The sequence below is a fragment of the Enhydra lutris genome, unplaced genomic scaffold (genome assembly GCF_002288905.1).
Source record: "Enhydra lutris kenyoni isolate GAN:26980312 unplaced genomic scaffold, ASM228890v2 scaffoldscaffold9, whole genome shotgun sequence".
Lineage (NCBI taxonomy): Eukaryota > Metazoa > Chordata > Mammalia > Carnivora > Mustelidae > Enhydra > Enhydra lutris.
In genome coordinates, this window is record NW_019154093.1 from 71,081,942 (window position 1) to 71,091,194 (window position 9,253).

Below are 9,253 nucleotides of genomic sequence, written 5' to 3' on the forward strand. Positions count from 1 at the left end.
CCCTCAGACAAGTCCACAGAGAGCTCAGGAGTTGAGATAATACTTCAGAGTTTTCCCAAATTGTGGCACAGAGGCCAGGCCATCTCCCTCTATCAACTAGACATTGGATTTAGGTTGCTTCAAAGGAAGGGGTCTCATAGCAACACCTGATCTGTATAGGCATATTCAACATTTGGCAGACAATTAGGCTTAACTTCTTTTGAAAAGAAAAGTGAGACAAATGAAATATATTTAGTAAACTCATCATTTTATAGCTTTCATTGGTCTGTACCTAGTAATGTAAATTGCATCTTAAAATCAGCAATTAAATATATGCCTTGAAATAATTAAATATTCAACCCATTACCATAATTTGTATTAATAATATTTATTCACTTTTCTAATCAGGGGACTTTAATTTTTTTCTTAATTTTCTTAATATTCATTTCAGATTGGACATTTTTTTCTGTTTAAAGGTATATTAAAACTTTAAAGCATGATAAATATTTACCAAGTAAATTTAGATTTTGTAATTATTTTTAGGAGCATTCTACGTTTGAGTTATCATTCCACATAGTTTCAGGGTTTTTCTTTTCCGAAGGTTTAACAGTGCTGCCATAATAAATCATAGTCTCTAATTAAAAGGAGTTACGTAACTCTAAATGTAAAATACCAATCAACAAGCTATTTCAAGTAGTCTTAAATGTAAAGGTTTCCAAAGCATTTTCACATCCTCCGCAATAAAAAGAGTAGTTTGATGAGAAATGTCATTTATCTATTAGCAAAATATTACAGGGTTATTCAGCAAACCTTTTTGAACAGCTATTATCTGGTCAAAGCTTTGTGTTAGATGCTGTGGAACAAAGCAGTGAATAAGATCTCTTCATGAATGCTGTCACATTAAATTAAGAGATGATGACAATGATGCATCATAATACAAAATAAAACCAGTAAAATTAAGTTTGTAGAAGCAAAGAGAAATGATAAAATTATTCCAATCCTAGGAATGAGGGAAGATTGTATATTACCCCCTGTCATAATGTTTATCTGATTACTATAACTCTTTCCTTCTCCATCTTTCTCAGTACAGGTGGGATTGAATGTTCATCTCTGTAATTCCTGTGTGTACCACAGACCTCTGAGCTAACAGATGATCCTCTAGCCTTTAGGTGAGTTAATATGTAAATTATCTACACTTCGAAAGATGCGTATCTGTTCTGTAGAGAGCTTTCCAAAATGAGAGGAAGGTGTCAGCTTGTCCACACAAGTCAGTTGGTGTGGTGCTTCATGTTCACCTTGAGGAATTAGATGCAGATGTTCCTGAAGTATTAAGTGGATGGCATATTGTAGGACGCCTGAGATGTCATTCATAAGAACTTGACATCTCCTCGTTTTGTAGGTAAAGCGTTGAGTATTTCTTCATAATTATATTGCATAATCTGAGAGTTTACCAGGATATTGGGTTTCTTAAGTCACCCATTTGGATTCCCATTACTAACTTTTCTAAATCAATATTAGAAGAAGAGATAAATGAGCCAAAGGAAACCAAAGACATGGACTGGTTTTGCTCTAATTAAGATAAGCTAGTTCCAGAAACAAGGGTTTGAGGAAACTGGAATATATATATTTTAAGCTGTATATTTATTAAATTTCTGCCACATTTCAGGTAAATTAATATTCCTTCAATACGTTTCTGATTTAAAGAAACAACCTTACTGAAGGGTTTGTGGACAAACATATTTGTGGACAAAGATGTTAACCGAGTAACTTTAGAAGTGAGAAGACTAAAGGTAAAAGTAATTTAGTAAAGGGATTTCCCATTGGCACATGGGGAAGCAATTTTGAAAGCCCTATATATGGCTACACGGAACTGTTAAAGTAAATGGACAGTAGGCTTCTCACTCTTAGAGTGGGAAGAAAAGCAAGAGGAAGAGGTTAGAATGACCCATGTAGTAGACTGGAGTTACAGATGCTAATGAACTCATGTTTGGTTTAATATACATAGAGGTATGTATATTTGCAAATACATGCATATACATGCATATACATGGGTTAGTATACATACAGCCATCTAGTTAGCATGTCAAGTTAGAGGGCCTAGAAACAATAACCAAGGGGTAATGAACCCACCTAGTGTGTAGGTCTTGATTTCTCACACAATTCTCCAGTAAAAGGAACTAGAATTTTTTGAGGAAGGGTTGATTTGAGGAATGAAGCAAGAAATATACAAGATGAACCTAGAACATCTTGTAGAGCCAGAAAATAAATGCTCAATAAAGAAAAAAATTATAGGGCCCAAGAGCCAACTAAACCAGCTCCTAAGGATTCAAGCTGAAGCAATCTGAGCAAGAAAATTTATAAAGTATGGACTTGAGTTAACAAGAATAATAGTGATGGCATTTCAATGTCAATTTATTAATTGTGACAAAATATACCACACTTAATCCAAGTTGTTAGTAAAAGGGGAAACTGAGTATAGGGTCCATAAGAACCCTTTTAGTTAGTTTTGTTTTTGCAATAATTCTGTAAATCTAAAAGTGTTATAAAACTAAAGTTTATTTTTAAAAGTCATACACTTTTAAGAGCTAAGTATATGTTCATGATTTATGTGAGGATAGATAACAATATCATATCCCAAAGATCATTGAAAGTTCTTATCTTCGGGGCACCTGGGTGGCTCAGTGGGTTAAGCCTCTGCCTTCGGCTCAGGTCATGATCTCAGGGTCCTGGGATCAAGCCCCGCGTCGGGCTCTCTGCTCAGCGGGGAGACTGCTTCCCCTCCACTCTCTCTCTCTGCCTGCCTCTTTGCCTGCTTGTAATCTCTCTTTCTCTCTCTCTCTCTCTCTCTCTGTGTCAAATAAATAAATAAAATCTTAAAAAAAAAAAAAGAAAAAGAAAGTTCTTATCTTCAAGATTTCAAGTCCATTAAGCTTGCGAGATGCTCAAAGAATGTAGCCTAGGTCAGTTTTATGCCAAAAGATGAAGCTCACATTTCTAAAAGAATTTTTAAAACCAAACTAATGTTTTGCACTCACTGTCAGATTAAATTTCACATTGCTTTTAATCTTAATTGCTTGTTTATGAAATACAATGCTGGTTTCAGAACAAAATTCTCTTAGACAAGTAAATGACTTTTGTGCTGTATATTTCCACACATTAATAGCATCATTTGCATGCTAAAGAAATGAAATTTTTATTCTGCTGTGGCCACCAAGGATTAATTTAATGAATTGAATAGAGTTTCGATTGCCTTCTGAGAGAGAGAAGGTTAAAAGGTACATTTTGCTAAATATTTAAAATCTTTAACCTTTGTAGAATAGATCTCCATGATTAAAAAGAGAGAGAGATAGGTACTGAAAGCACAGTTGTATCTTGCTTGAAATTTTTCCCTTTTAAATTCAGAGGTCATCTATATGATTCTTTGAATTAATATAGAGTATTTCTAACAAGACTGTAATTCCTCTATGAAAGAGTTTTCAAACATGTTTATCAGATTTCGGATGATTTCTGTTTTATCAAACCTGAGTGCATAGAGGAGGAACTTTTACATGTGGGCAAGCAGCATTAAGAGTCTCTTGTATGCTTTTTCTTCTGCAGCTACACGAGATCATCTTAGAATTCACATTTTCCATCTCTAAATGAATGGCCTTTGTAGTTCTATTTAATTTTTAATTTCATTACTTGTGGAAAGATTAAGAACTATCTTTTAATTTGTGTTCTTGGAACTTCTGTATCAGTTTATTAATTCACATTTGGTATTCCCATCACAAACCGTCAAACAAAACAAATCATATACTAGAGTTTTTTGTAATACAGTAGACACTATGAATAGCATCAGACCATTTCTTTTATTAAATATGTTTTCTTCTCACAATTAACAGATTAGAAGAAATCAATCAAAGATATGATTGAGACATCTCTATAAATATCTATGATAGCAGTCTAAGGAAATCTGATTAAAATAATCTCATGGTAGAAAGAAACATCAGTTTTAAGTGGTAAATTGCCTTATAAAATGTGTTTTATATTCTTGATATAATTAGAGTATCTGGGTTTCAACATGTAATAATAAAATACAAGAACTTAAAGTAATATGTTTTCTTGAATCATTAAATTTAATCCAACCCATAATGTGCTTATTTAGTATTTAATTTAGCATCTCTTTTAAAGCTTTATATTTATTTATTTGAGAGGGAGAGGGAGAGAGAGAGAGAAAGCATGAGCAAGGCAGAGGGGCAGAAGCAGAGGAAGAGGGAGAAGCAGACTCCCTGATGAGCAGGGCTCCATCCCAGGACCCTGGGGTCATGACCTGAGCTAAAGGCGGACACTTAACCCACTGAGCCACTCAGGTGCCCCTCATTTAGCATTTAGAAAAAAAGTAGACTCTTTCTGAGGTTGAACTAAAACGAACTTTTCATACACAAATACATTTTATTGTTCTGTTATCTTTATACCTTTATATGGTAAATATATACATGTTACAACATCTGAAAGATAGAGGATGAAAAAAGTGTTTAATAAAAGGTTAACTGTTTACAGTATGTACTACAGTCAATTCCTACCTACACTGAAAGTCTTTCCAGTATGTCCCTCTAGTCCCTTTCCAGTGGGCTTTGAATAGGAACCTGAGGCCCTACACTGCTGGAGAGCCTTTCCAAACCAGCCAGACTACACTTAATTCTTTCCAGAAAGAGGGCCATTTGTCTAACTATGGCACCTGGTCCCTCTTACAGGCAATCTCTGTTGTCTGCTTTCTTTTCCTATGCATCAATCCTAGTTGTTCTGTGCGTGTCTCATAAACTTTTGTTGAAACTGGACGTTATAGGTAATATATTTTAGCAACTCTGGCTATTGATTTCCACTTCCTTTTCAGGGCTTGTTTTTATTGTTGTTTGCTTGTTTATTTATTTAGTGACTTGGCTAGGATATTTTAGTGAAGTCTATTACGCCTGCTGTGTAAAGCCTCTCATTTGCTCCTCCTAAGGTAGAGCCCGCTGTGTGTGCACAATCACCCAGAGATGGCAATGGTTTACAAAGCAAAACTCTCTTTGTCTCTTTCCATCACCTGTCTAAGGAGCTATCTGCTTCTACTGGTATCACACCCAGCTCTTAAGACTCCATTAATTATGGCCTGATGGCTTTATTGTTTTTGACAATGACCTCAGGCATAAATTAATCCACAGTCTGATCCAATTAATATGGGTTGAAGGGATGGTTTTATTTTTTTAAAACTGTCTTGGATGTTTGTTTTGACTCTAGAAAGGTTTTTTTTGACTGTTTCCCTGCTTGTCTCTGGTAAACTAGCTGGCCTCTGGTTTAGCTTGGTAATTTCATAGAGCCAACAGTGTTCTCTTAATTGTTTATCACTTAAATCTCCATTGTTTTTGAGAGGGTTCTTTCGGTATTGAAATGACTCAGACAGTATTTTAAAAAAAAAAACAATTTCTTTGGTGAACAATTTGGCATTCTCTGTTTTAATGGACAGTCTATTTCCCTGAACAGCTGATCTGAATACTGGGCAGTGGCGGTGGCTTCTGTTATTCTCAGCTTGCCTTTACTGGCACTGAAAATCTGTTCCACAAATGAACTAGGATGATGAGCAGAGCCCTAATATTTATGCCCAGGTAGGGCAAGCAACCAACCTAGGAGTAGAGGCTGGGTGGAGGAAGGAACAGGACTCACCAATAATGTAGCCTCAGCAACTCTGAGTTGGAGGGGATTCGAAATGATGGCGACCTACCTTTCTTAGGAAATTCAGTGCCCCCTATTTGGAGCTGAAAAGAGGGGAAGTGCTGTCTTCTTCGACCTATCCACCCAGACAGAAGCTTCTGTTGAGTTGAGCTGGTGTTCAACTTAACAGAAGGACTGTCCACAACAGAGGAGGGACTGGAGGAGGGCAGGAAAAGGAAGGGAAATGTGGCTGAGCATCCACAGGCTCTTGGAGTACTTACAAATTTTAGTAGATTTTCCTAAATAAATGTTTCCTCATTTATTTGCTGTTTGCCCTTTGGATAATATTCAGAAACTTTAAATAGGTGTGTGTGTGTGTGTGTGTGTGTGTGTGTGTGTGTGTGTGTCTATATGTGTGTGTGTGTACAGATATAGACATATAATTTTATCTATCCATCTTTCTACCCATCTATCTATGCTTCTGTCACTGGAAAGCCTGTTGATGGAAATCTCCATGCTGCTGTCCTAAAGTGGATGCTCTGTTGACATCATTCGTTTTTGAGCCAGCCATGCCAAGCTATCATCAATAGAAATAGAATGGTCTAATCTCATGCTTTCTTGTAGCCAAGTCAATGATAAGCTTTATAAGAATTCAGTGCCAGTATCTCTAGCTTCATAGCTTTTTCTTCCCCTCAAACTTTTCCCAAGAGAACAAGAGTCTCAGGGTCTCCACAGCCTGACTTAAGCAACAAATGTGACTCCTAGCAACTTTCTGTCTCTTAAACATGTGAAAATATGTAGCAAATTCTTGCTCTCTATGAGATATTAAAACTTACAGTTTATTTTGTGCTACAGATGATTGTCTTCATGGATATACAAAATGTGTCATATTAAACAATAAAAAGGAACAAACAACTGATTCATGATTCAACATGGATGGACCTCAAAAACATCATGCTAAGAGAAAGAAACCAAATGCAAAATGCTGCATATGATATGATTCCACTTATATGAATAACCAGAGAGAGTAAATATATAGAGGCAGAAAGAAGATTAATGGTTGCCTCAGGTTGGGGGAAGGAATGCTGATTGACTACAAATAGGACCAAGAAATCTTTCTGGAGTAATAAAGTGTTCTAAAATTGAATTTCTATGATGATTGCAGAACTCTGTAATTTAGTAAAAATCATTGAATTGTACACTTAAAAGGAGTGAATATGTGGTTTTAAAATTTTGCTTTAATAGAATTCTTAAAATATGATTATCTTATTTGTCCTTATAATCCCTGTATTTTGCACAATGCCTAAAACATAGCATGTTTAATGATGTTGATAAGATGAGTGAATCAATTGATTAATTAATAAAAACCCCAAGGGCCAGAGATCAACTCTCACCCAAATGGTAGTGTCAATGGACTGGAGTGCACAAAGCATCCATAGATCCACAAAGCATAAGTTCACCATGCACTAGGAGAAGGAAATGAGTAACAAAACACAACATGCAAATAACAGTAAATTAGAGGCAACTTTTATTTGAGTCTCACTGATAACCAAGTAGATGGGTACTTTAATACCATTCTTCTCTCAATCCATACCTCATCTAAGGAAAAATACAGGGAAAGAAGAATGAAAAGAAAGGGACCCAGGACCAGGACTCTCTCTCTACTGACCATATTTCAAAGGAAATCTCTACCATCTGATTTTATATTGTTAAGATATATAAAGTTTAAGTTTTCTTTAAAGAATCTCTGTAGCAAACAAATAAACAAGCAAAAAGTATGTGAGTGAATTTGAATAATCATGTTGATCTCAATGCCAATTGATTTTAACAAATTATTTCCTAATCGATCTTATAGAGCATCCTCTCAGGATGCTGTCATTGACCTGGAACACCCTCCGCTAATCCATAATGTAGGAAAAATATACAGAACAGTTTGGGAAAGGCTGGGCAAGAGCTTCCTTACTCATCATTCTACTCCTGGGCACACAGTAGGTTCTTAAATATTTTTTGGATGATTTAATGAAATCTTAAAGTTACTAAAACACAATGCCAAACAAACAGTGATGTAGCAAACCCCGCAGCTCTTAATTGGGTGAACAAAACACAATATCCATTTGCCAATTTGCATGGGTTTCATTACTCTTTTGCTCACATTGAGATGTTGATATGTTAAGAAACTTACTGAATAATCACTGACGAGCTATGCACCTGGTATTCTGTTCAAAGGAACATCTTGCCTGATAAAAAACAATAGAAAGCCAGTATGCAAACTTTTTTTTCCAATTCAAAACACCACAAAACTCAACATCTACTGATAATTTAAAACCAGTTAAAAGTCAATTTCTCTTATTCATAAAGTATTTACTTTATAGGATATAAGTTTATCCTATGTAAGTATTTTCATCCCATAAGCATCCAGTTTCTGACCTGCCCCTAGATAAGAGCCTTTTGCCTTCTGCTGTTAACTAATTTAGGCATTTCACTTCCCATGTAAGTGAGAAGAAAAGAGAATGGAAATGAAATTTAAATGAGACGTTTTTGTGACTTGATTATAATGCCAATAAAAATTTTGATATGGGTTGAGGTTGAGAAATATTGCTAAATGTAGTTTTTCAATTATCTACGGATTTCAATTATCCAAGGATCCCTCTCCTTTATTAGAATAAATAACTGTGAGTTAATGTAACTTATTTGGGTGGAATTTAAATCTCACCACGCTCAACTTCATTATCTGGAACTGGGTTTTCATTTTCAAAAACTGAAGGGGATTTAGGAAATCACATTATTGTTACTTTTCCCTTTCTTTAAAAAAGCTGACACAAAGTGTTTTATGCATCAAGAAAAAAATAAACCAGAAAGATTGTCAGCCACTTTTTAGTACTTCACAGATTCTAAGACTTATATTCTATCATATTTCTCAAACTTAATGGCTATGATACTTGAAAAATGTTTTGAGACATAAAAATATGCATAGATATACAAGTTTCATTTGTATATTACATGTATGTACATGAATAAGCCATACCAGAGTTCTGAAAGAAATTTCTAAACTTCAGTAATTAAATATGAAAATATTGCTCAAACATTTACTGTCTTCCTGAATGAACATTCAACATTAACACATGTCATCAGGTCTTAATTGAATCACTGTAGTTAAGAACATGGGCCAAGGATTTTGATCACGACATTCAGCAAATTATTTGACTTCTTAAGTCTCAGTTTCCTTCTGATTAAAATGGATATATTAATGGATTTTTGTGAGATATAGGTTACAAATACATGTAAATAAAAATACATGTATTATATATACACATATATATAATAGATATATAATATCTATATTTGCATAATGCCTTGCACATAGGTAGTTAAATAAGAGTTGTACTATGGTTATTATTACCATCTTTGACTCCTTTTCCTTATGTCCATATCAAATCAGTTGAAAAATCATCTTAAGAAATCAATTTCTATAGTGTCTCTCAAATGTATCCAGTCATCTTTTTCCCTTCCACTAGTCTTACCTACGATCATAATACCACTTCCTAGTCTATTGTAATAGTCCCATAACTCTTCTCACTCTCTCCATTCTTTCCTCCTCTACCCA